The following is a 22,232-nucleotide window of genomic DNA, read 5'->3' as shown; positions in this document are numbered from 1 at the left end:
AGACAGGCAAAGGAACACACAAACTGTGCACACAAAACTCCTGCAATGATTAAAAAAAACCCTCCCACCATAACATCACAATTTTTTGTTTGTTTTTGACATAAATCCTTGCTAGACTACCTCTTGCACATCATCATCTCTGCTCACCTTGGCTAGAACTTTACTGGACTAAAAAATGGAATGCAAATTCCCAAGTTGTTTTTAGTGTCTAAAAGACATTTCTAAAAGTGAATTATCACAGTATTTTTAGCAATAGTGTGACTCTTCAGTTGTATAGGAACCTGAATGGTTTCCCCCAAGTACCATATCTATTTTTGGTTCTCTCCCTTGTGCAGAAATACGTTATGCCTGTTAATGCACATTACTGCTGGTAAAATCGTGAAAAGCAACAGCAATTTTAGAATTGCAGTAGAAAGGTATACCTGGGGAAGAATTTTTTTCTGCATAGGCTGTTCCTCTTCAGCCAGGAAAGAAACTGGACCTCTCTCATCCACCAGCACTTTCTGCACCATGTATACCAGTGAGAACCACAGTGAATTTAGCCAGCAAGTCTCAGCACTTAGCAAGTCTGAGAACAGGGGCTTGTCATTTACAGGAACGTGGCACCGAATACTAGGGATGTACCTACCTTACTTCAAAACACTAACAAAAGGAAAGGTCTGTTGAGAATCTGTGCTAAAGCAGCTAATCAGCAAGTCTACCACTTCTCATCGCAACATGTGTCACTATCATCCAATACATATAAGGTATAAAAGCTTTATAAGGACACAGAAAAAGACCATCGCTATCCCAAAGTACTTAGAAGAAAACAATTCAGACAAAACAAACCTTCAGAGCTTTCTCCAAAGAAAAGATGTAAAAGAATATACAACAAACAGTATCTTCAGTCATCTTTGGTTTATGTACCACACAAGCAACCCTTCCACCTCAGTTTCATCAGTATTTCAGTTCAGTTTGCATACTAAACAGGCCAGCTCTGCTCCCTCCCATTCTCTAATTGCTCCAAAGCCTCCAAAATTTTTTCATCGCAGCTTATCTAGGTCAATTCACCATCACATGCCCCCCCCAACTTATCTTCCCCCTTTTCCCCAGACGAAAACTGCCACAACAGTTCTTTTTTTAATAAGTACCTGAGTAGGGGGCACTACCTGGTATTTTGTTCTCAACTTCCCAGAAGATAAAAAACTGTTTTTAAAGTAACTTGAGAGTTCTAACATTTGTTGTAATTTGTATACAATGCAGTTATAGTCATTACATGCCACAGGTCCGTTTTTAAATGTTGCTCAAGAACAGAAAAGATTAGCTGATTTCACTGATGTCAGTATATACATTTAAAAAAAAAAGGAAGCAAAGAGGACAGAGCGCCCGCCCCACTGTGGGAGTGAGGTGGGAGAAGCCAGCTGCAGAACTGTCAGCTTCCCACTCCCTGTGATAGCACATACAATCAAGACTTTCTCACAGAAGATACACTCATAACAACCGTAGTATTAGAACAACAAAAAGCAGCACTTCCGTGTGAAGAGACAGTTATTTATATTGGAACATTTCAGGGAAAGGCTGCCCACTGTTGAAAATATTGTTTCCAATATCAAGCCAACTTATAGTAACAAAAAAAAAAAAGCTTTCAGAAAAAACATTCCTCTTCTCTCTCCTCCCCAATTATCACAGGGGAACACAATCTAGTGTTTTTGGTGAAGGCTCTATGAACATGTGTAAGAATACAAGACTTCTTTGCAAACAATCATAAATACAACAGAACACTTCAATAACCTATAATCACTGTTTTAGTGGTTAGGAGCCTAATTTTATAAAGTTCCTACCTCTTCTGACTGAAAAAGATAAATTTGGGAAATTAAGTTAATAAATATTAGAGATAGTTTCTGAAACTCTACAGCCACAAAACTGTTGTATTTGCCTACATTTGAAGATGAAGATATCAGCAATAAACATGATAAACATTAAAATCTTTTTCAAAAAGTAGCCAAGACATACCAAATAACGCTCTTAGAAGAGATGAGTGGAATCAGAAGCAAACAGCAGAAATACTCAGAGGACAGCCACTCCATAAGAAAAAAGCTGAAGTTTAAAAAAAAGCAACCTACCAACCAGAACACTCTATGAAAAGCAGCAAACCAAAACAAAAACCCCAAACCATAACCATCACCCACTGACTGCAGCCAGACAAGAAACAGATACCTACCGCTTCCTACCAGCAGCAGCAAGGAGCAGTTTCAGAGCTGCCATGCTTTAGAAGCAGCCGCAAGCAGCAGTTTTCCAAAAGCAGTCCCCTGACGTCCTGCTGTATGCCTTTTCTGGAAAGACATCTTGGGTGGAAAACCCATCCCTGTCCCCTTCAAAGGGCCACACTGGCAAGGGAGATGGGATAAAGCACCACTCATGCTATCAGTGCACCCGATTATTATTCTGTGAAGAGGCGGGCAGGAGGGATTCATTACTACTTTTCAACATTACAATGATTACATTTGTTAAGGAATTCCTCATTTCTTTCACTCAAGGATAAAAAAGGACACATCAGGTAAAAGCCTGTAAATACAGGTAAATTATACAAGACTTCGCACCTCGTTTTGCTTGTGTTCTACCACTTTGTTGTGGAAAGTATTTTTACAGGGGAGTGCTAAGAGTTGGCCCAGGAAACAGGAAAGTTACAATGGTCTTGACCCCTGTCTTCAGCTACAATTGGACAAATCAATAAGGCACCTGTAATTCCTTCCATCTTGTTTCCCAAGATGCATCCTTTTCCCGCTCCAGCTGCTTTGTGAAGACTCTAACGTTATCAAGTACTCATTTAAGGCAAGCAAAAATTGTAATCATTCAAATACTCACAAAATAAAGTCCCCTCATGAAAAAAATCTGATTGCAAATATCTCAAGACTGCAACTTCTACCTTTTTTATTTTCACTCAGAAGAGAATAAGACTCTACTCCTAACAGTCTCCAAAACACCACAGCTTTTATAAGTATGGCAAGTATCTCACTTGCAACATTAAGCATACTGAAAATAGTTACTACACACTAACAATAGGCCTGAAATACTCCAAAGCCCAGCAATCTGACCTTTATTCTGATTTGAGCACAAACTTCGCATCCTCTGGATTAAGTTCCAAGAAACACTGAATTACTAAATATCCCATCACCCTTCAACTAGTCGATTATATATAAGATTAAGCACTCAGTATCAATCAATAAATGTCAACTAGAGACTCAAAATTTCCAGTAGCTGGATTTAGTCACATCTGAAACCAGCAATTCCCATACCAAGGGTACCACAATTACACCCACTGGAGTGAGAGTTCTCTGTATTACCAAATTTGCTCTGAAATATTAAGTCAGTTAAAATTTAGCGTAACCAAGACCAAAAAATGCGTACTCACTGTTATGCCACTGTATTCCCCCCCTTTAACCTCACTGGCAATGTAAGGGCATTGATGCAACATTTTATCAATGAAAGAGCGGCTGTGTACAGTGGAACAGTGACAGAAATGCAGCATAACTGGATGCTCATTTTTATTTGGATTATTTTATTTCCTTACTTTTAAATTTTAAAAAGCCTTGCTCTCCTTCAAGGAAGCAACACCACTTAGGAGTAAATACCACAGAATGCTGGGTACACTTTGTACCAAGATGAAACGCTCATTACATGACACTGCATCGCTGACTCAGCAACATGACTGATCCCATGACAATCATGCCCTCTTCAACTTTTCAAAAATACACACATTAGACATTTATGCAAACTCATTATGTGGTCTTTCTTGACAGACAGCTGTGATTTGAGCATCAAATTAAACCTCGCAGTATTGTAGCACTCCTGTACTGTAGAGATGCATTGTATTTGTGTGCCTTTTCACATAACCCAGGAAGTCAGTGACCATTTCACACTCCCACCTGCCAAAGAGAAGCCTTTCTACAGTTCTGTGACCAATGCCGGCCTCACTTTTCCACCATCGCTGCCCTGTGACCAGTTAATAGTAACCGACACAAGTTTTGATTTAAGGGACACAATGCATATGGGCATGAAAGTATATGTGCTTTTTAGAATTTTTTTATTTAAGCATGAAAAGGATATTTTTTCATGACACTACAAACTACATGAAATCCTTTAACCCAGATAGCCCTGTAATATCTTTATACGTATCAGTCAGAATGACCAACATTCACAATTTCCTGGGGTAACTGAAGCTCTTTTTCCAATAGCTACATGAAGTTTGCATCTACACTAAAAAAAAAAAAAACAGCAAGGGAAAGCATTAATTATCAAAAATGAACTTATATTTAGACTGCTCAAGAAGATAAATGAACATATTTTTAGAGAAGGCAGACTTGTTTTGGTTTATTTCACCAGGGATTTCTTTACGCTCTGAAGGTGGGTGGACACTAGTTTCATCTGGAGGAACTGGGCTTTGGAGGCTATGCCGACTTAAACCAGTCTCAAAGTCAATTTGAGTGAGTGCAACATTGTTCAGATATAACCTAATTTTATTAAATGATTTTCCTTCCAATCTCTGAATACATAATACAGTATAGTCACAATCCAGAGCACAGAGGGAACTAATTCAATTTGGCTTAAAATAACTGTAACATTACAGTAGTGCATTTGGTAGTAAAATCATAGCGGGAATAAAATAAGTATCTCAAGGCAGTCCTCTAACAGCTGCACCACTTGAACTTTGCTTTAGACAAAAAGTTGTTTGAAAATGTAAAAACATGAGGAAAATGAGTTATTGACTAGCCAAACAAAGGCAGCCAATCAGTAACTGTTCAAAGACCTTTAATTCAAACCAACTTCAGGTGAAACTGCACAGCAAGTGACCCAACTTGTATGTTTTCCAGTTTTAAGTTCTCAGATCTTTTGCAGGCTGGTAAAAAGTCTGAAAGTGTTTGAAATTAATAACTGTGTGTGAGCACATGTGTGTTTTATTGCTATGGAGAATTTTATTCCTTTTCAGTTGTGTTTTCTGCAGAATTGACTTCAAAAGGCTTGAATAATAATGATAAAAAAAGTATACACGATAGTAAGTTCTGCTAATACTTGCAAGTATAAGCATAAACTATTCCACAAGAAATACCACTGGCAACCCTTGAATTCAGCGTCCATATTGAAATTCAGCCTACACTGTTATTTTAAAGTGGAATGCATTGCCACTATTGTTTAACATCCTGTTTATTCAATTGCTGATGCTCCTATTTCAATCAATTGTTGCTGTATTACATAAGCTCACGAGGATGCTCTAAGTGATCAGTGCCTTTCCCTCCTACTAGCCAGGTCACCTGTTGAGATTTGAAGACAGTAGTATTCTCTTTTAGAATTCACTTAAGAACTTACATACACATTTTCCCAGGCATATTTCTTCGAGTGCCACTCAGTATAAACTAGATGCTGGACTTCAGAAAACTTAAAAAGAAAAAAGGCAGAGTAGTACATCTTTGCTCTGATTTCATTACAGTGACACTTGCCAAGGATTTTTTTAATATAAAAATACCATACAGATTAGAGAAAACAAATGAAAAAATATATCTATAAAAACAAAAGATTCTTTGGTGACATTAACAACTTTTTTTACCTCCACAAAACTCCTGCTCCTTGAGTAACTTTTTTTTAATTAAAAAAAACTCCATTTGAATGAATGCTAGACATCAGAAAAAACTATTTTAAGACAGTATTTTGAAGTTTATTAATTTCAATTCTCACTGTAATTCTTGTGTAACTCTGCACCACATCCCTCTGCAGTTACATTAGACAGGTTTGCAACATCAGCTTTGATTATAAGTCAGTGTAATAGGATTGTCACACTGCGCTGCTCCTCCATGCATTCTACTTAAACTCCTCTCAAATAAGAAAATTGCTGCATTTTCTCTGCTTCTAAGTGACCCACTAAAAGCTTCTCCACATCTATTTTGCATTGCCTAATCAGCCCATTTATTCTGTCTTCAGATCACTCATCTTGCACAAGTCAGGTAGTGAAGAATTCTACACAGAAGAATCACATTAAGGTACTGAAACTCTGAAACGCTTCAGTCTCAACCGTGAAGAATCTTCTCTTTAGAGATTTGCTTTAAAATTTGAATTAAAAAAATGTTTTGCAACTTGTATATAAAAGTAACGTATTGCACAAACTTCTCAGTAAAAGGTACAATTCTGTGGTGGAATTCCAGAGATGCTTATCAGCCTCTTTAGAGTGTTTGTCCCATGTGTTAATTCATTGATCTACACAACATGAAATGGCTTCTTACTCTAAAATCTGGTGCACATTCATTCCCCATATGCTTCTGAAAGCTAAGTTCCATGACACAATCTTCATAATTAAATTGTGTGCTAGAAGGGGGAGGCAGGAATTAGAATATCACTGCGAATGAGATTTTGCTTAAAGGGCCAGAGTTGTACAACATTGATGGAAACCTATTTTGATATACCGTGCTTGTTTTTCATTACCACCGTGACTTGTCAGTTTATAGCCCGCACTACCCCGACAGAAGTATTTCTAATAGACCAAAGGTTATGCATAAGCCATACGAAAGAAAACTTTCCAGATTTCAGGTAAACCACACAGCTCACGACGATGCTCATCACTGCAACCTGATGTAACACAAACTTTCTCAGAGAAACCGACAGACCCTGCAGCAGCTGGGAGCCCCAACACACGACTTTGATACCTGAACTATTTTAACTTTTCCTTCGCTGTTGTCAACCCCCCGGGCTCCAGCAGCCCCGCGCACTGCAGGCGGCGGCACTGCCCCCGGTACGCGGGGCACACCGGCCAGTCCCGCGGCGGGACAGGAACTTGCCAGCCCTCTGCCACAACACGGTGCGTTTCAGAGCCGCCCTACTTAGTGCCAAGAAGGGAGAGGACGAAAGGGAGGGAGGGGATGGCACGTTACCCTGCCCCAGGACAGCAGCAGGCAGCCTTCCCCGGGCGGACCGTGAGCCCAGGCGGGCAGCACGCGTGGCGTCCCGGGAGACGAGCGAGGGGCAGAGCGCGGGTCCGCCCAACAGGACCCGCCGCGCCGCCCTGGCACACCGCCGGGGTGGGGGGGGGGGGCGATGCCTGCCGGAGCCCCCCAGGGTGACCCCGGCCACCCCCGACCGACGGCGCCCTCCTTGCCCGGCCGAGGCGGCGCCGCGCGGGGCATTACCTGTCTCCTCGCCGCCCCGCGCTGCTGGCGGCCCGGCCCCGGGGCGCTCTCCCTGCGCCCTAGGCCCCGCCGCGGCGGCACCGGGCTGCCCAGCTCCTCCGTGCCTGGCAATGGCGGCGGCCCCGCTCCCCCCTCCCAGCTCCGCGCTCACTGGCTGCGCCGCTTCATGTGACCGAACAAAACCCTCCTCGGCACAGCCCTTTGTGTCCGGCCCGGCCGGGGCACCGAGGAGGCCGCTCGCCGGCCCGGGGAGGGGGCGAGTAGGCGACCGTGGGGACGGAGGGAGGCGACGAGGAGGGCCGGGGACGGAAGAGCCTCGCCCGCCCGCCCTCCCTCCGCCGCGCCGCCACCGCCGCCTCGGCCCGGCCACTTACCGCGGCGCGGGCGGCTGCGGCCGAGTCGCGGTGCCGCACCAGATCGGAGGCGGCCGCCATGTTCCCCGATGCGGCAGGATGGAGGCAGAGCCGCCCTCCCCGCCAACCGCCACTAGGGCGGACGGCTCCCCGCGCCGCCCCGGCCCGGCCCGCGCCGCCCCCGCCCCACGCGGCGCCGCGCAGAGCGGAGGGGCACGCGCCCCCTCCCCTCGCGGCGGGCAGCAGGGAGGTGGGGGGAGGGTGTTTTAAAAAAAAAAAAAAAAAAAAAAAAAGCATAACGGGAAACTCACGGGCTCGCCGGGGTGTGCGTCACGCCGGGGTTACGTCCTGCGCGCGGCGTCATGACGTCACCACGCAAGCTTCCCGACCATCCACCCCCCCGGCCACTCCGCGCGCGGCTACACACACGCAGCGCCCCGCCGGCGGAGTGCGCGTGCGCGCGGCCTTCCCGCCCCGGCGCGCCCCAGCCCCCTCCCGCAGCCCGCGCGCCCCCCTTCCCGCCGGTGGCAGGTGTACGGCCGTTATCGCCGCGCGCCGCCCCCCCCACCCCCCAGCGGGGCTGTGAGGAAATGGCTCCTGCAGGCGGGATGGGCGATTTCCTCACAGGGCCTTTCTTCTGAAGGCAGGCTGCCAGCGCGGCTGCCGCCCGCCCGCCCACCCGGCGCGGCCTCCTCTCACCTGCGCCAAGCAGCCCAGCGCGGTCGGGAGCGGGAAGGCGGAGTGTCGGTTGCTTGGCGGTGCCTTTCCCCCACAGAAAGTGGAAAACTAGGTCAAGCACTGGAGGAGCTGTATAAAAGCGGTCGCCGTGCCAGGGAGAAAGGCAGGCTCCCGCGACGAGCCGCGGCTGGCGAACGATGCGAGAGGGGAAGAGGAAACCTGAGAGGAGCGAGGAGACGACCCGGGGGTTGTCAGTCCGTCCGGGGGGGCGGGAAGCTATGAGGTGACAGCGAGAAAGTGGAAGCATGCGGTGCCATTTTTTTCTTCAGATTAATGCTTCTGATGGCAAACACCGATTGAAACGGGCAGGGATTCAGGGGAGAATAGTAAATTCGTAAAGTAGGGACCACTTTGATAAATCAGATTTTTTTTCTTCAGATTTGCTAGGCCCGGAGGATTTCACACTAGAGTGAGAAGTTGATTAAGGCAATGTTAGAGGTGTGAGCGATCGTCACCAAGAGCTCACGAAGACAACTGAGATTTCAGGGGGGAGGAAAAGGAAAAACACAGCACATATAATTCAAAAGGGGGGAAACGGGTAGAGCCGAGCATTGTCAGTCATTCCAGCCTCTATTCCCAGAAAGGTATTGAAGCAAATAATCACACATCTTTTAAGTACATGGTAGCTAATGAAGTGATAAGTTACAGCCAACATGGATTTGTCAAGAAAATCATATCAAGCCAAACACATCCCATGCTGTACAATATAATGGGCCTTGGATGGGAGCAGTCGTAGATCTGTCATGGTGTGACTTAAGTAAGGCTTTTGACACCATCTCAGAGAACTCAATTAATTGAGCAAGCAAAAAATAGATAATGAAATGACGCCACAGTAGTGCAAAAGTACATCAGCAATGCTTCACTGTGACAAATAGAAGGGTATAGCAAGCATGCTTCCTTGGAGGTGGGTATGTCCTGGGTTTGGTACAAAGTCTAATTATGTGAACAACAGACTACAGTTTACATCAACTGGATCTGCCAACAATGCCAAACTGGCAGAGCTGGAAGCACGGTGCAGGACAAGAAAAGAATTCAAAATGTTCTTGACAAACTAGTTGCAGAAATAGGATGCAATTGAATAAATGCAGGTGCCAACTTCAACACTTACGTCGGAAAATAACAATTGCACAGTTACAAGACTGGGAACAGATGAATAAACACTGGGTCTTCAGAAAAGGGGTTGGGGATCAGAGTAGCTCACAAATTGAACATGCATCAACAATGTCACACCATTGTGAAAAAACGCTGCAGTACAGAGAGATGTGTAAACAGAACTGTCATATCTAGGACATACAAAGAAATTCTCATATTTAATACTGGTGAAGCCTCAGCTGTAGTACTGTGTTCAGATTTGGGCTCTGCATTTCAAGAAAAATTTCTTTCAAAAAAGTCCAATAGAAGGGAGTACGGGGAAGAGCAAAAAATAAAAATAAAATTAAAAATTTTTAAAAGACATGACTCTAATTGAAAATAGGAATGCTTGAGATATTTAGTCTAGAGAAGACTATGGAGAGAAAAATACATTGTTCACTAAATCCACTGCAAAGAGGGCAAAAATTAACGGTTTTAAACTGCACTGAAAGAAATTTACGTTAGACATTAGCAAAAGTTTTACTATGATATGGATAAATAAAACTGTCATATATTCTCTAGGGGGTTCTGCAAACTTTATTAATATTTTTTAAAACTTAGTTAAATACCCGTAAGAAAAGATTAGAAGCATTTGACTATGCTGTGAAGTAATGGAGGCAGACTAGGCAATCATTATTTTCAGCATCTTTTCATATAACTGCAGTCACTATCCAGATTATCTGTTCTGATCCTGTTTTTCTTTCCGATAGAAATGAATCGCAGAGACATTTAAACATTTAATGTGTTGATGTGATCTTATGCACAGGTGTAGATATCTCCTTTGGGAGTCTTTGTCATGTTACAATCTGTATAGCTGTGTGGCAACATATGTCACATGCTCAGCTAATTTGCTAATTTATAAACTTTATAGATCACTATAAATTCCACATTTAAAAATAATGTGTTTGTTAGTGCTCATGTAACTAGTGTGAATCAAGGCTTTTGCTTTTCTTTGGGATTTTTTGTTTGGGTTGTTTTTTTTTTTTCATGGTACCAGAGATTAATTTTCCCCAGAATCCATTAAATTTTGGGTTTTTTTCTGGAGCATGCCATTTAGGGGAAGGTAGTGTGAATAGTTTATGTTATGGGACTGAGACCCACCAAACTCATCTCATTAGAGATGACTAAAAGGCCATTAAATAGGCCAATTTTTAATCTCCACTGAGTTACACTGAATTCAAACTGATAGCCCACAGGCAAAAGGCTATGAATATCATTAACAGTACCCTAAAGCACTCAGTCCCCTAATGAGTGCTAATGTTATTCTTCTGAGAATTAAGCTTGTTTTCTGAAAAGATACATTTATAAAACCAAATTCTGATATTTTGGAGCATGTATGGACAGTCTTCCACTGCTCTTATACACAAGAAGCATTATTATTCTTGTGCAATCCACATATTTCTTCTGAGATTCTTGGTCTTATGTGCTTCATGCTAACCAAAATGCAAACAATTAAAACATGAAAAAGCAAATCTTAATATTAACCCATGCTTCTTGCTGGATATCACATGTATTATTGTACCCAATTATTTTGATGTTATCACACTTACTAATATATATTTTGTCCCTTAGTAGGTAATTTTTAAGCAACAGCAATTCTTGCTTCAATTCTGCTATTAATAGGTGAAGGAAAATACCAAATTCTATAAAAGCATTAACTCATAGAAGAAGATGCAGTGTTTTATGTGAACAAGTAAAATGGTTAGCTTAAGGAAGTATGAACTTTAGTTCTAATGCTGCCAAATCTCACAATTTTTTAAGAGTTTTTGCCTTTGCCTTAAACTTTAAGAGTTTAAGCACTTTATGCCTTAACTTCCTACTTATGCTAAAAGGCCCAATTCCAGAAGCAGTGGTGGACTCTCTAAAAAATGCTAATGATCCACACAATCTGTGGATCCAAAGAAAAATCCACATTTGTCATGAATTCATGGAGCTTATAACTGCAATATTTCATCAAAATGGCAGTGTGGTAAAAGACTGTGACCAGTTCAGTCAGAACTCTTGATTTCTAATGTCACCAGCTTTACCACTTAGGCTTATAGTATGTGAAAAGTAGTAGACAATCTTAAGGGTTGCATTAAGAAGACTTTAGAAATATACACAAAATGATGCAAAATTGGGATTGCATGAAATAGAAATTTTAGGGCCAGCCTCCAATGAGGCACTCTAAGATCAGTGAAAGAAGTCGCATGAACAGTGAGGTCCAATTCTTGAATGCATATGATCCAATGCTTGAAAATTAAGCCAGATATTGCAGAGCTGTCTTTTCATTTCCAGAAATTCTGACTGTGTCCTGTATTATTTCTCCACCAATACAGACAAGGCCTAGTAATGGTTAAAACAGCATTTGAAAATCTCTTGAGAGAAGGTTGCTACCTAGTTCCTCCTGGCCTTCAAAATGGTTATAAAAAGCTTAAACCAAGGCAGGCTCTTTCATGTTAGCAGCAAAATATGATTAACTGAAACCCATTTAGAAACTGGTTCTTCATATAAACATTTTTGTAGCTGAAGCTGCAGAGGGAGATTTGGAGCAGGTCTAAGCTGAAGCATTTTCAATGAAAGAAGATTGCAAATGCCTCCTTGTAACACACACAGCAAAATCCCAAACGCCTGGAGGGAAAAACTTTTTAATGATAATTTCTTACATTTATATAGCACCTTTTATTCCCTAGGACCCCAAGCACTTCATTAACTCTATGCAAAAAGCTTCACCATGGAAATATAGCCACTATACACATCATTCTTTGAAAATTTCATTTTCAGTTGACACATTTCTTTCAATAACAAAATATTCTGCCTATCCTATATATAGCAACCAAAACTACAACAGATAAAAGATCAAATTATATAGTTTTGAGTTGTGGAACAATTTAAGCCTGTATGATTTTCAAAATAGTAATGCACTAATGTAATGGATACATTGCATTTATCCCATCCGTTTCCCCTCTCCATTTACTACTTCGATCTCATTTTTGTACTGTAGCCTTTAGTAGAAAATTTTGTCTTCACAATATTTTCAAAATTGAGATGATCCTTGATGTCTGAATTTTAGACAAAAATGAGGTTTATAGGAAAAAGGAGCATCTTTTATTAAATCTACTACTATAAATTGAAAAAATAGAGAAGTTTTTGAGTACCCAAGACATAATGCTTTTTTTTTCAGCTATGATGGTTGTTCTAATAAAATATCTTACCTTTACCTATAAAGTTTGTCTTGTCTTTGCCCTTAGACCCTCATAACTACAAAAACAAGGCCCCAGAAACATGATAGGAAAGATCACTGTGTGTTATTGCTCAACTTGCCACAGAGTTTTTCTTTTCATCCTACAGAGATGTTTCCGGTTTCTTGGCCTTTCTTATAAAGACAGAGTACTAATTTCACCAATATCAACAAATTTAGGAACTCAATGTACTGGTTGTTTCAACAAACAGTAATCAACATTATTTCCATTCAAATTTTAGAAGAACTAACAACAGAATGAATTGGAGCAGTTTGATTTGTTTTATTGAAAGAGGAAAAATGACTTTTCTTAACTTTTTTTTGTTGTTTGAGCTGTTGATTTATGTTTTGTTGGCTTCCTTGTTTCACAGGCTCTTTTGAAACACAGTTGTCAACGTTAATTAGAGGACTGTCTAGTCTTGTCTATTTTTCAGACAGAACAAAAAATGTATTTTATTTATAATATAAATTTAGTCTCTGCTATAAATTAAGATATTCTAGTCATCTTTGTCAGTATCAATTAAATTTATAGAATTGCCAGTAAAACACTAAGAGGGCAGTAAGAATATATAGGTAAAATAGGTGGGGCTATGAAGATGATGAGGGGACTGGAACACCTCTCTTATGAAGAAAGGCTGAGGGATTTGGGTCTCTTCAGTCTGGAAAGAAGACGACTGAGGGGGGATCTTATCAATGCTTATAAATATTTAAAGGATGGGTGTCAGGAGGATGGGGCCAGGCTCTTTTCAGTGGTGCCCAGAGACAGGACAAGAGGTAATGGGCACAAACTTGAGCACAGGAAGTTCCATGACAACATGAGGAGGAACTTCTTTACTCTGAGGGTGGCAGAGCACTGGAACAGGCTGCCCAGAGAGGTGGTGGAGTCTCCGTCTCTGGAGACATTCAAAACCCGCATGGACGTGTTCCTGTGCAACCTGCTCTAGGTGACCCTGCTCTGGCAGGGGCGTTGGACTACATGATCTCCAGAGGTCCCTTCCAACCCCTATCGTTCTGTGATTCTGTAAGGCTAGTCCTGAAATAAAATATTTTGCAATGGAAGGATATTTAGAAACTCTACCTAGGGCAATATTGCTGCTTGCGTTGCCTTTACAACTGTCGTACTGGTACAAGCGTTTTAAACCTCCCAGATGGGAGAAGATTTCCCACATTCCATAATAAAGACCACCAGCGCACCCTTCTCCCATGGCTCAGCTGCTGTACATAGGCTGAGTCAGCCCTGCGCCCCTTGGCCAGGCCCACGCTGGCCACGACAAACCAGCTTTTGTCAGGGGGCAACAGCGCCGGCCCAGCCTCCCACAGTTGTCTCCCGTTGTCGGTCTCACCACTAAGGAGTGTTATTGTCTTCTGCCACTGCTCGGAGAGGAGCAGCTGCTGGGCAGCACTGTCTGCCTGGCACACGAGGCGCCGTTCTTAGCTGCTCCTCTGACACCACCATAATAAACAATATCAATTAACAAATCCTGGATTAATTATCAATAGTAATTAATTAACCTTGGTCTTTATGCTTATTTTCTTTGATCTTTTGTTATTCTAATTCATCCCACATTAAAAAGATGATAGTTAAGCCTACATCTTTGTTCCCTTCAGGAGGATCTGACATCTCTCTTCTCATGTCTGAGTTACTGAGCTCAAGTCTGGCAGAATTCAAAGATCACAAGAAAGCAGATTAGCGTAAGAAAATAACACTGTATATTATAGCACTGACCTTCTTAAAAACAACAATGTCTTGCCTTGGAGGGTTGCCATTTGCATCACGCACAGGAAGTATTAATATATGAAAATATGCTATGAGCAACAAAACCATAACAAATTTCTTCCTGAGTCTGTTGATGAATTATAATTTAGTGGGAGAGGAAGAAAGCTATGGCAATAAACGGGCCTTCAATAGATGATGGAAAGGACCTAGATATAATAGGTATAAATTATCATAGCTCTGCTTAACCCGGCCTGATGATTCAGTTCACATTGTAGCGCTGAAATCACATGCAGCGGGAAGACAGAGAGAGGCATTTCAAGTTCCGTGTTTCAGGTGTCACAACGGTGACCTTAACGTGTCCCTTCACAGGACAGGGCATAAAAGAGTCCAGCTCCTACTACTATCGACCACACGCCTGACCTTCGCCATGACCGTCCTATGCTGACAATCGCACTAGACCTGTAGAGTGCCACGTTCTGGTCTCCTTCTAGTTGTGTCACACCCCACTTCTCCCTGCGCCCACCTCTGTGACTAGCATTAGGGTCACACCCGCGCCTACAGCCTCTATTAAGAGACCTGAGCAATATTAATGTGGGGAATTAGGAGCAGTAATCCTTTCAGGCACGCTCCATCTCCAAATCTGTGACTTCTGCATATCCCAGTGAGGAACACAGGTCCCTCAAGATGGGGAAAGTCACCTGCCTCAGCCGAACACCACTTCAACACCCTCACAAAAAGGAGAAAGTTTTGGCAGCCAACCCCCACCATTTCTGTACTTCAAAGTCATCTGGCCAGATGGAAGTCTGGACAAAGGTCCAAGACAAGACATCTTCACTGAAACCCTTTGCCTTTAGGAGCAAGTGCCATATGTTTTAACAGCACTTGAAAAATGAGCAGCATCTCTCAGTTGTCAATGTCATTGCCAGTGTGTTAGTACAACCACATACCAGGCAGGACTTCAAACCACCTTCTTTCCCCCACAACTTCCTACTGCCCGGTAGGCAATTGCTGTGTCAGCAATTGTGATTTTTTTCATTAAGTCAGCTGGACATACACCCGTCCTTATGCTTGATGGAATTATGTAAATCTTTATTATTGTAAAGCACCAGAGGTTTGTGTACAGGAAGACATAATAATCATATTTAAAGAAGAAGTAAAGAAAGCAAAAAAGCACTTAAGCACTTTATTACTATTAATGCGGAAGTACTGAGGAGCTTATTTTGTGTTTAGGTAAGATCACAGCAGCAGAAAGTCTGTTTGATATGCCATACCTTCTGTTTGTTTCTTAATTGTAAGGAATTTGGTTTTGATCAAGACAATTAATTATGAATATAGCTGAGTTTTCTAACATCAGAGATAAAGCTTAAAAAAACTACAAAAGCTTTTTTAGAGTATATTGTACTGTATAGATAAGTATATATCTTCAGGGCATCAAAACAGTCATCTTTGTAATTGAATCCTGAAAAGGAGGGAAAAAAACCTAAACAAAACTAATAGTTTTACACAGTCGTAGAGTTAATAGGCAATTTTGAAAAATTACTTAGCAGATTCTGTGGTCGTACAGAATCAGTATATGGCATGGCAGGTTGACAAAAATGAACAGAGCGAGTGAAAACCTAGGGTCATTACAATGCGAGTTTTGTTACCCAGTAACTTTTTTCTTTCCAGCCTCCCTGACGGTCCTTCTCTATGCCAACAGAGAAGCATCTCCCAGCTCCTCAGCTTGGCCACATCCGTTACCGCTCATCTGCCAAAAAGTATCTTCAGTGCAATCATCAAAGCTACATTAGAACTTTTGCTTTCTCTTGTTCATCCAGTATTTCCAGATCACATCCCGCCTAAGCTCTCATATGAATTATTTTGAACAGCAGTTCATTTGCCATTATCCCGGTTCAGGAAATACTGTCTTGGGTTTGGGATTTGCAGGCAGGTCTTGTATTATACTACTACTGCTTTTAGTGTGAAGCTCATAGGAACATTAAATGTCTCATTATAAGCTTAGTGAAATAGCTGCAAATACTTTAATGAGCTTTCAACCAGGCTCAAAGAAAGAAAATTCTAGTACTAATTTTCCTAGTAATAGAAATATACATATTCAAAATAACTTTAAAATAGTTATTTTACTGAAATAACAATAATAATAATATATAATAAAAAATATGTATTCAGCATGCGTCCTGGAATGCATGCTGAGTAGATGTTTCTCAGACAAAAGAAAGAAGGAAGAAACGTAGAAGAACAGTCATGTTCACTTTTAAAATCTGTCCCAGTTTCACAGCCCTTGACTCTGGTTTCCAACAATGTGCTCATAAGTCAGTGTGTGGAAATGAACTCAGGTAAGGCTTTGGAAGTGTATTTTTAGTTAGACCATGCAGATAATTCGTAGAGTAAAAATGGGGTATCTGTAAAAGCAGAAATAGTCAGCAGAGTAGTTTCATTTTGGGAATTTCAGCAAAAGAAGCTATGTCTGAACACTCTCAGGAAGCGCTCAAATCTACCTACCAGCCTATCAATCAGATGTGTCTCTCTAATTCCACCCCAAGCATATTAAAATTCCTTTTTAAGAAGTTATGTGTGAATTGTCGTTCAAATATACCTTTGGCTTTGAGTTACAATGTTTATATTCTGCTTTAAAACAGCAGAACAGCTTTTACTTACTCTGTGCAAAAGAGAATCCTGATTTTGAATCTTAACAGGAGCCAGATAATGGTAGTTTAATATTTCATGTAGACGTCTTAATCACCAAGTCATTTAACCCAATCAATGTAAGACTGAGAGTACTTTTTAAAGTATCCCATTTACGAATAAGCAATAACCATGTTTTTGTCACATTTTATCAATTATGCTTTCTAAAAGAGAAGGGTGTCATCACATTTGTGATAGTACATTAGGAAGCACAGCTTTTCACAATGACTGTTAAAATGGTACATGCTGGGGAAAACAGTGCTTATTAGGATTAATTTAAGACAATGGGAACTCACTAAGCACGACTTGTATACAATCACTTCTATCATTAATGCATTATATTTTATCTCATCCTTTAAAAAGAAATAATTATATATTGTGAATCCTTTTTTTTTTTTCCCCTGACAGAGCTGACAGAATTTACATCCCAGGCCCAGGGAAGGAGTGCAGTGGCTGGAGGCACATGCAGCACTCCTGTGCTGCAGCAGGACAGCGCAGCGGCCAGTTCAGGCCAGCAAGGGCTATGAGAAACAGTGACAGCCCGTCCTTTCAGGAGTTCCAAGTAGTAGGCTCTGGAAAATTAATGATGCTCGACTGTCAAAGCTCATATTGATCAAACAGCTCTCCAGCACACTGAGAGCAGAGAGGCTGAAAAGACCATCCGAGAGGACATACTGCTTTAGCTGCGTAGGACCCACTAACAGGAAATCATAGTGCTTCATAGGTAGTTCAGGGGCTGATACCTGATATTAGCAAGAAGGCAGGGCTGGAAATAACGGTGAACCTTCAGGACATGGAGCCACCATTTCTAACCTGAGGCGTATGTTAGCCTTGGCTCTTTTATATTCCTCCTGCTAAAGTGGGTCAGTATAAAGTACAGCCTGTGTGGAACAGCTAGTGGAAAAGCCCTTGAATGCAGAGATTCTGGGCATCAAGGTATGTGCACAGTGCAGCAAATGAAGCACAAATCTACCCCACAACCTCAGCAGAATACCATGCAAGGCCTTTCTAGTACTCATGTGACATCAGCACATTCGTACCACATACAACCTACACACCCTTTCCTTTGTGTAAAAAGCCCCACCTATCACCACCCTTCTGATCTGCTGCAGCGGGCTGTTGATCCCTTCCCTGGGACAGCCAGCACCTCTCTGGTCTCTCAGTCCATTCTGGGATGACCAACCCCGGTCTTCACTTCAGAAACAGACTCTCCAGTGCTCTCCTTTAGCTTTGCAGACAGTATGGAGAAGGGTGTCACTCTTCCTTCTGGGAAAGAAGGTGGCTACTCCTCCTCTGGGTTAAAAGAAGTAAGAAAGGCTTGTCTTGTAGCTGTGGCCTCCCAAGTATGGAGGAAGACTGGCTGTGAGGAGGACAAAGTGTTTGCAGATGGCAGCCCAGGGCCAGGTGGAGGGGGCAGGGCTAGGGAGACGATGAGGGCACGTCACTGTAAACCAAAGGGCTGCATCGCCAGATGGTGCAGAACAGGTCTGGGCAGGTATGGCACGCATACAGGTGCAGAGCTGCAGTGTAAGGGCCAAGCCATATGGCTCTGTTGGACAGGTACGGGGCTGCTCCAGGGAAAGGCAGCAAGGGGTGGAGATGGTCCAGACTATATGTGTGTGTCAGGGGAAACGAAGGTTTCTGAGGAATTTTCCCCCAGCATCTGAGCTGGGGCACTCCCAGGGAGCCCCAGGGGATGCACAATGCTCAGGCAATAAGGCCTTAATGGTAGCACAGGAGCACTTCTGCTGGACAGAAGGACAAAGCTAGCTGGCCTCTCCACATTTGGCAGTTCTTTTGTTCTGAGTGGGATGAGGGTATTTTACTTGCAGGGAGGCTGACTGAACAAATCCATTTCCCAGCAGGACCAGGAAAATTAAATGGCTTGGGGAGTTCCCCACTGCTTATTTGGAAATGCCATGTGAGTGATTACCTGTGCATCTAAAAGGAAAAATAACCTAACAGAAAATGTAGTATGTATCAATGTCAACTGCAAAGCATCCTAACCATGGGATCCTTTCTTCCAAAGGTTATACGGTTTTCAAAAATATACCTTTGAGGCAGTAAATGAAAAAAATTTCTAGTCCTGTGTTTCATTTAATTTAGAAATTACAGGGGTTTTTTATTTTTTATTTGTTCTTACATTGGGCTGGGTTTGAAAAGAGACTATGGAAATAGGAACTATCATGAAAGAGCTTGCAGAAGAATCCAAAATGTCTCCTTATTTTTAGTTTTACTTCAATGGAACTCTTAAGTGTAAGACGACTGGCTTGGTCCAGATTTGATCATTCTCTTCTAGAGCCCGGGAGACTTGCAGAAGGAGAGCCTGTGCTTTACATTCTGCATTATGGGAATATTATTTTGATTTTCATTTTACTACTATTTAAAAGCACTAGAAGTTCCTGCAGCTGTTTGGTCACATAATAACAGACAGACTCTAATTTCTCATGCATGGCACCCAGCATGGTGTATCATAAAAAAGGCCCCAAACCTGCTCCTGCATTCTAATAAGTGTGTGTGTCACTTTGTAGGAGATCAGAATCCTGTCCAAATTCTGCATAGTCTAATAGAACAACAGTTGCCAAATGACAAAACCTATCAGAAGAAACAGAGTAAAAAGGCATGTCTTTGTTTCTTATCTTCACAGCTTCAGTACTGGCAAGAGGAACGTCAAGGTTTCCAAAATAAAGCCAGTTAACCACTGGCTGGTAACTGCTATTAAATGTAAACAACGGCATAAAAATAGAGATGTTGGAAGCCAGGATATGAACATTTGAAACAGTAGCTATGTATACAATTACAGTTTTGTTAACATTGTCCACTCTGGGGGCTGTGCAGCTCCACCGGCTGTGGCTGTACTGGGAGCAGAGGCAGAGACCTCTGGGGCCCTGGGGCCCGTCACTGCTAACCAGCCATGGCAAATCCCAAAAGCAAAATGGTTGTGCAGTCACGCTGCAGTGTGGTGGGAGAAAAGGGACTGGAGACAGGTGCAGCTTCTTCCCCTTTACTGATATGCAGGACGCACATTCCACAAGGAAGCAGCAAAGAGTACTTTCATTGACCTTCTCCCCAATAACTCTGCTCATCTTAGCAAAGCAAGCAAAATTCATGACAGCAGCTAGTTGTTTTAAAGGCTCCTAGCCAGAAAAGAATGTATTTGATCTACTCTGCCACTGTGGCAATAAGACAGCACGCACCCGCACCTAAACCAGGTAAAATCACTTGGAAGATAATATAGAAGTGAGAACTTCATGGGCATTAGTTAGTGTGTTAAAAATATCACCATTTTTCTTACACAGACACAGCTGTTGAATAAATGCACTGCTCAGCATTGATCATCCATATGACACGGTAAATGAAGATGGCATATTCCTGAGTAAGAATTATGGTCTTGTCTGTACACAAGAACTGCATCCATTTAATTTAATCAGTACAGAAATGGATGCAACACAGCCAACATGCAGACAAAACACAGGGGGTAAAATGACATCGTACGCGTCTGTTCAGCACTTAAAATTTCAGCAGCCTTGTTTTCTGCAGGTATAATGCTGTAATTTTTTGTCTAAGCAAAACGTATAACGATCAAGATTCTGGATGTGAGCAAGAAGAAGAACAAGACTGTGATTCACGACCTGCTGGAGTCCATGCTGGTCTTTCGGGGAGCTGCTAAAAGAAACCAAACATGATTGTTCATCTGCAGAATTGCACTGAACTGCTATCCAAGATGTGGCCATTATTGGACTATTCTTGGTGCTTCAATTATACAAAAGAAATATACTAAAATAATTAATTGATGCCATTAAACTACTGTGGTGTTGAACATATATTGCACTTGAACATAATGAATGTTGACAATTCATTATTTCAGGTTTTATGACAATAACTCTGTGATAAATATTTCTACAAATTCTAAAAGTCAGATATAAGAAGGAGAAGTCTGCACACTATAAACTGCCACAAAACTGAAGACTTGTCAAAACAAAATGAGCTATAAAACCAGTAATATTCAGGCAACGTCACTCTCATTAAACACCTAATGATGCCACAGGCATATTAGTGGGGAAATGCTCATGAGGCTCATGAGGAATTAGGAGGAAAAAAAATAAATAAAAACCCTGCCCCTAAAACCGCTTGCCAAGCTGTTTGTACATTCTGCCGCAGGCAGTTTCTTGAAAAAGATGGAGACGTGAATGGAGACAGTCAGTGACTATTAGATGCTGATGATGGTGAGGGCAAGCAGGAGAACTGATGCTAGAGATTAAGGGCTGCATTTTGCTTTCAGTTATGTCTCGCATGTCTCAACATTTCATAGTATTTAAATGAATGTGTTACATAAGGCATTTCTCCTGTCTGCACCGCTCAGCAGCCATATTCTCCTTTCTGGTATGGATTGTCTTGGGAAACTTGCCAAGCTGTGACAGAGCAGTGCATAAAAGGAAATCATGCTCATAAGCTGGGGGTGGGGAGAGCTGCAGGTGAACAGATTCAATGCAGCAACATATATAGAGTCTCCTGTCTCAAAACGTCAGCATTTAAATTAAATGGGAGCCAGAATACTTCTTCAAAAAAGCGCATAGGGCTGCTAGAGACCCCACACCGCCCCATTAATTTGCTCCAGGGAGGGTGTGAGCACAGTGCACTAGAATTGCTCAACACTGCACTGGCTGCTGCTTTAGCAGATTGGAAGAACGAACAAGTATTTCCTCTTAAGGTGCTAGAAAATTCCCATCCAGTTTTGGAGCCCATGCCTGCCAGATGCTGAACACCTCCTTTACACTTACATCTGGACCTTTTAATTAAAGATGGAGGGAAATGAGGGTGGATCCAGCTTCTTGTAGAACCGAGCTATTACCTGCCTGCCAGGACCTGCCCAAAAGGTCTGGCATTTCCTATAGAATTCAGTGAATGCACTCATTGTTGTTAATATTAATTATTTTATTTATTAATAGCCAAGCTCTCAGGTAGTTGTTGGCTTTTCATCTCTAGACCTCAAAGTGCTTTACAAAGGAGATCATTATCAACAAAGGAACACAGACATCTACATTTGGGCTTTGGCACGTAAAGAGCATCTCAGTTCACCTGTAAAGTAGATTTGCCATTTGAGCTTTACTCTGGCCACCTGCCCTGGAAACAATCTCCAAATCTTAAACGATTGGGGGCAGGGGGAAGGATTTTCAACTGAAGTTCAGTAACACAAACATCAAACACCTACAGGGGATTAGGCAATCGGGCACAAT

The 22,232-nt window shown here is 42.1% G+C and overlaps 1 protein-coding gene across 21 annotated transcripts in view; it reads right to left on the bottom strand.

Moving 5' to 3' along the window:
• ZNF644 (zinc finger protein 644) overlaps positions 1 to 22,232 on the bottom strand; it is a 78,084-nt gene that overhangs the window by 44,153 nt on the left and 11,699 nt on the right. For 6 of the 21 annotated variants that reach the window (XM_054210905.1, XM_054210915.1, XM_054210919.1 and 3 more), the window contains exon 1: positions 7,526 to 7,677. The exons of 1 other annotated variant lie outside the window; for it this stretch is intronic. The gene's annotated coding sequence lies outside the window, so the exon portion shown is untranslated. Of the gene's footprint in view, positions 1 to 7,151; positions 7,438 to 7,525; positions 7,678 to 7,815; positions 7,894 to 22,232 lie in introns of those variants that run through there. 14 more of the 21 variants (XM_054210908.1, XM_054210920.1, XM_054210903.1 and 11 more) reach the window with 3 other exon arrangements.

The sequence above is a fragment of the Rissa tridactyla genome, chromosome 8, assembly GCF_028500815.1.
Source record: "Rissa tridactyla isolate bRisTri1 chromosome 8, bRisTri1.patW.cur.20221130, whole genome shotgun sequence".
Classification (NCBI taxonomy): domain Eukaryota; kingdom Metazoa; phylum Chordata; class Aves; order Charadriiformes; family Laridae; genus Rissa; species Rissa tridactyla.
The sequence above is the reverse complement of the archived record's forward strand: the minus strand, read 5'-3'. Positions and strand labels throughout refer to the sequence as shown.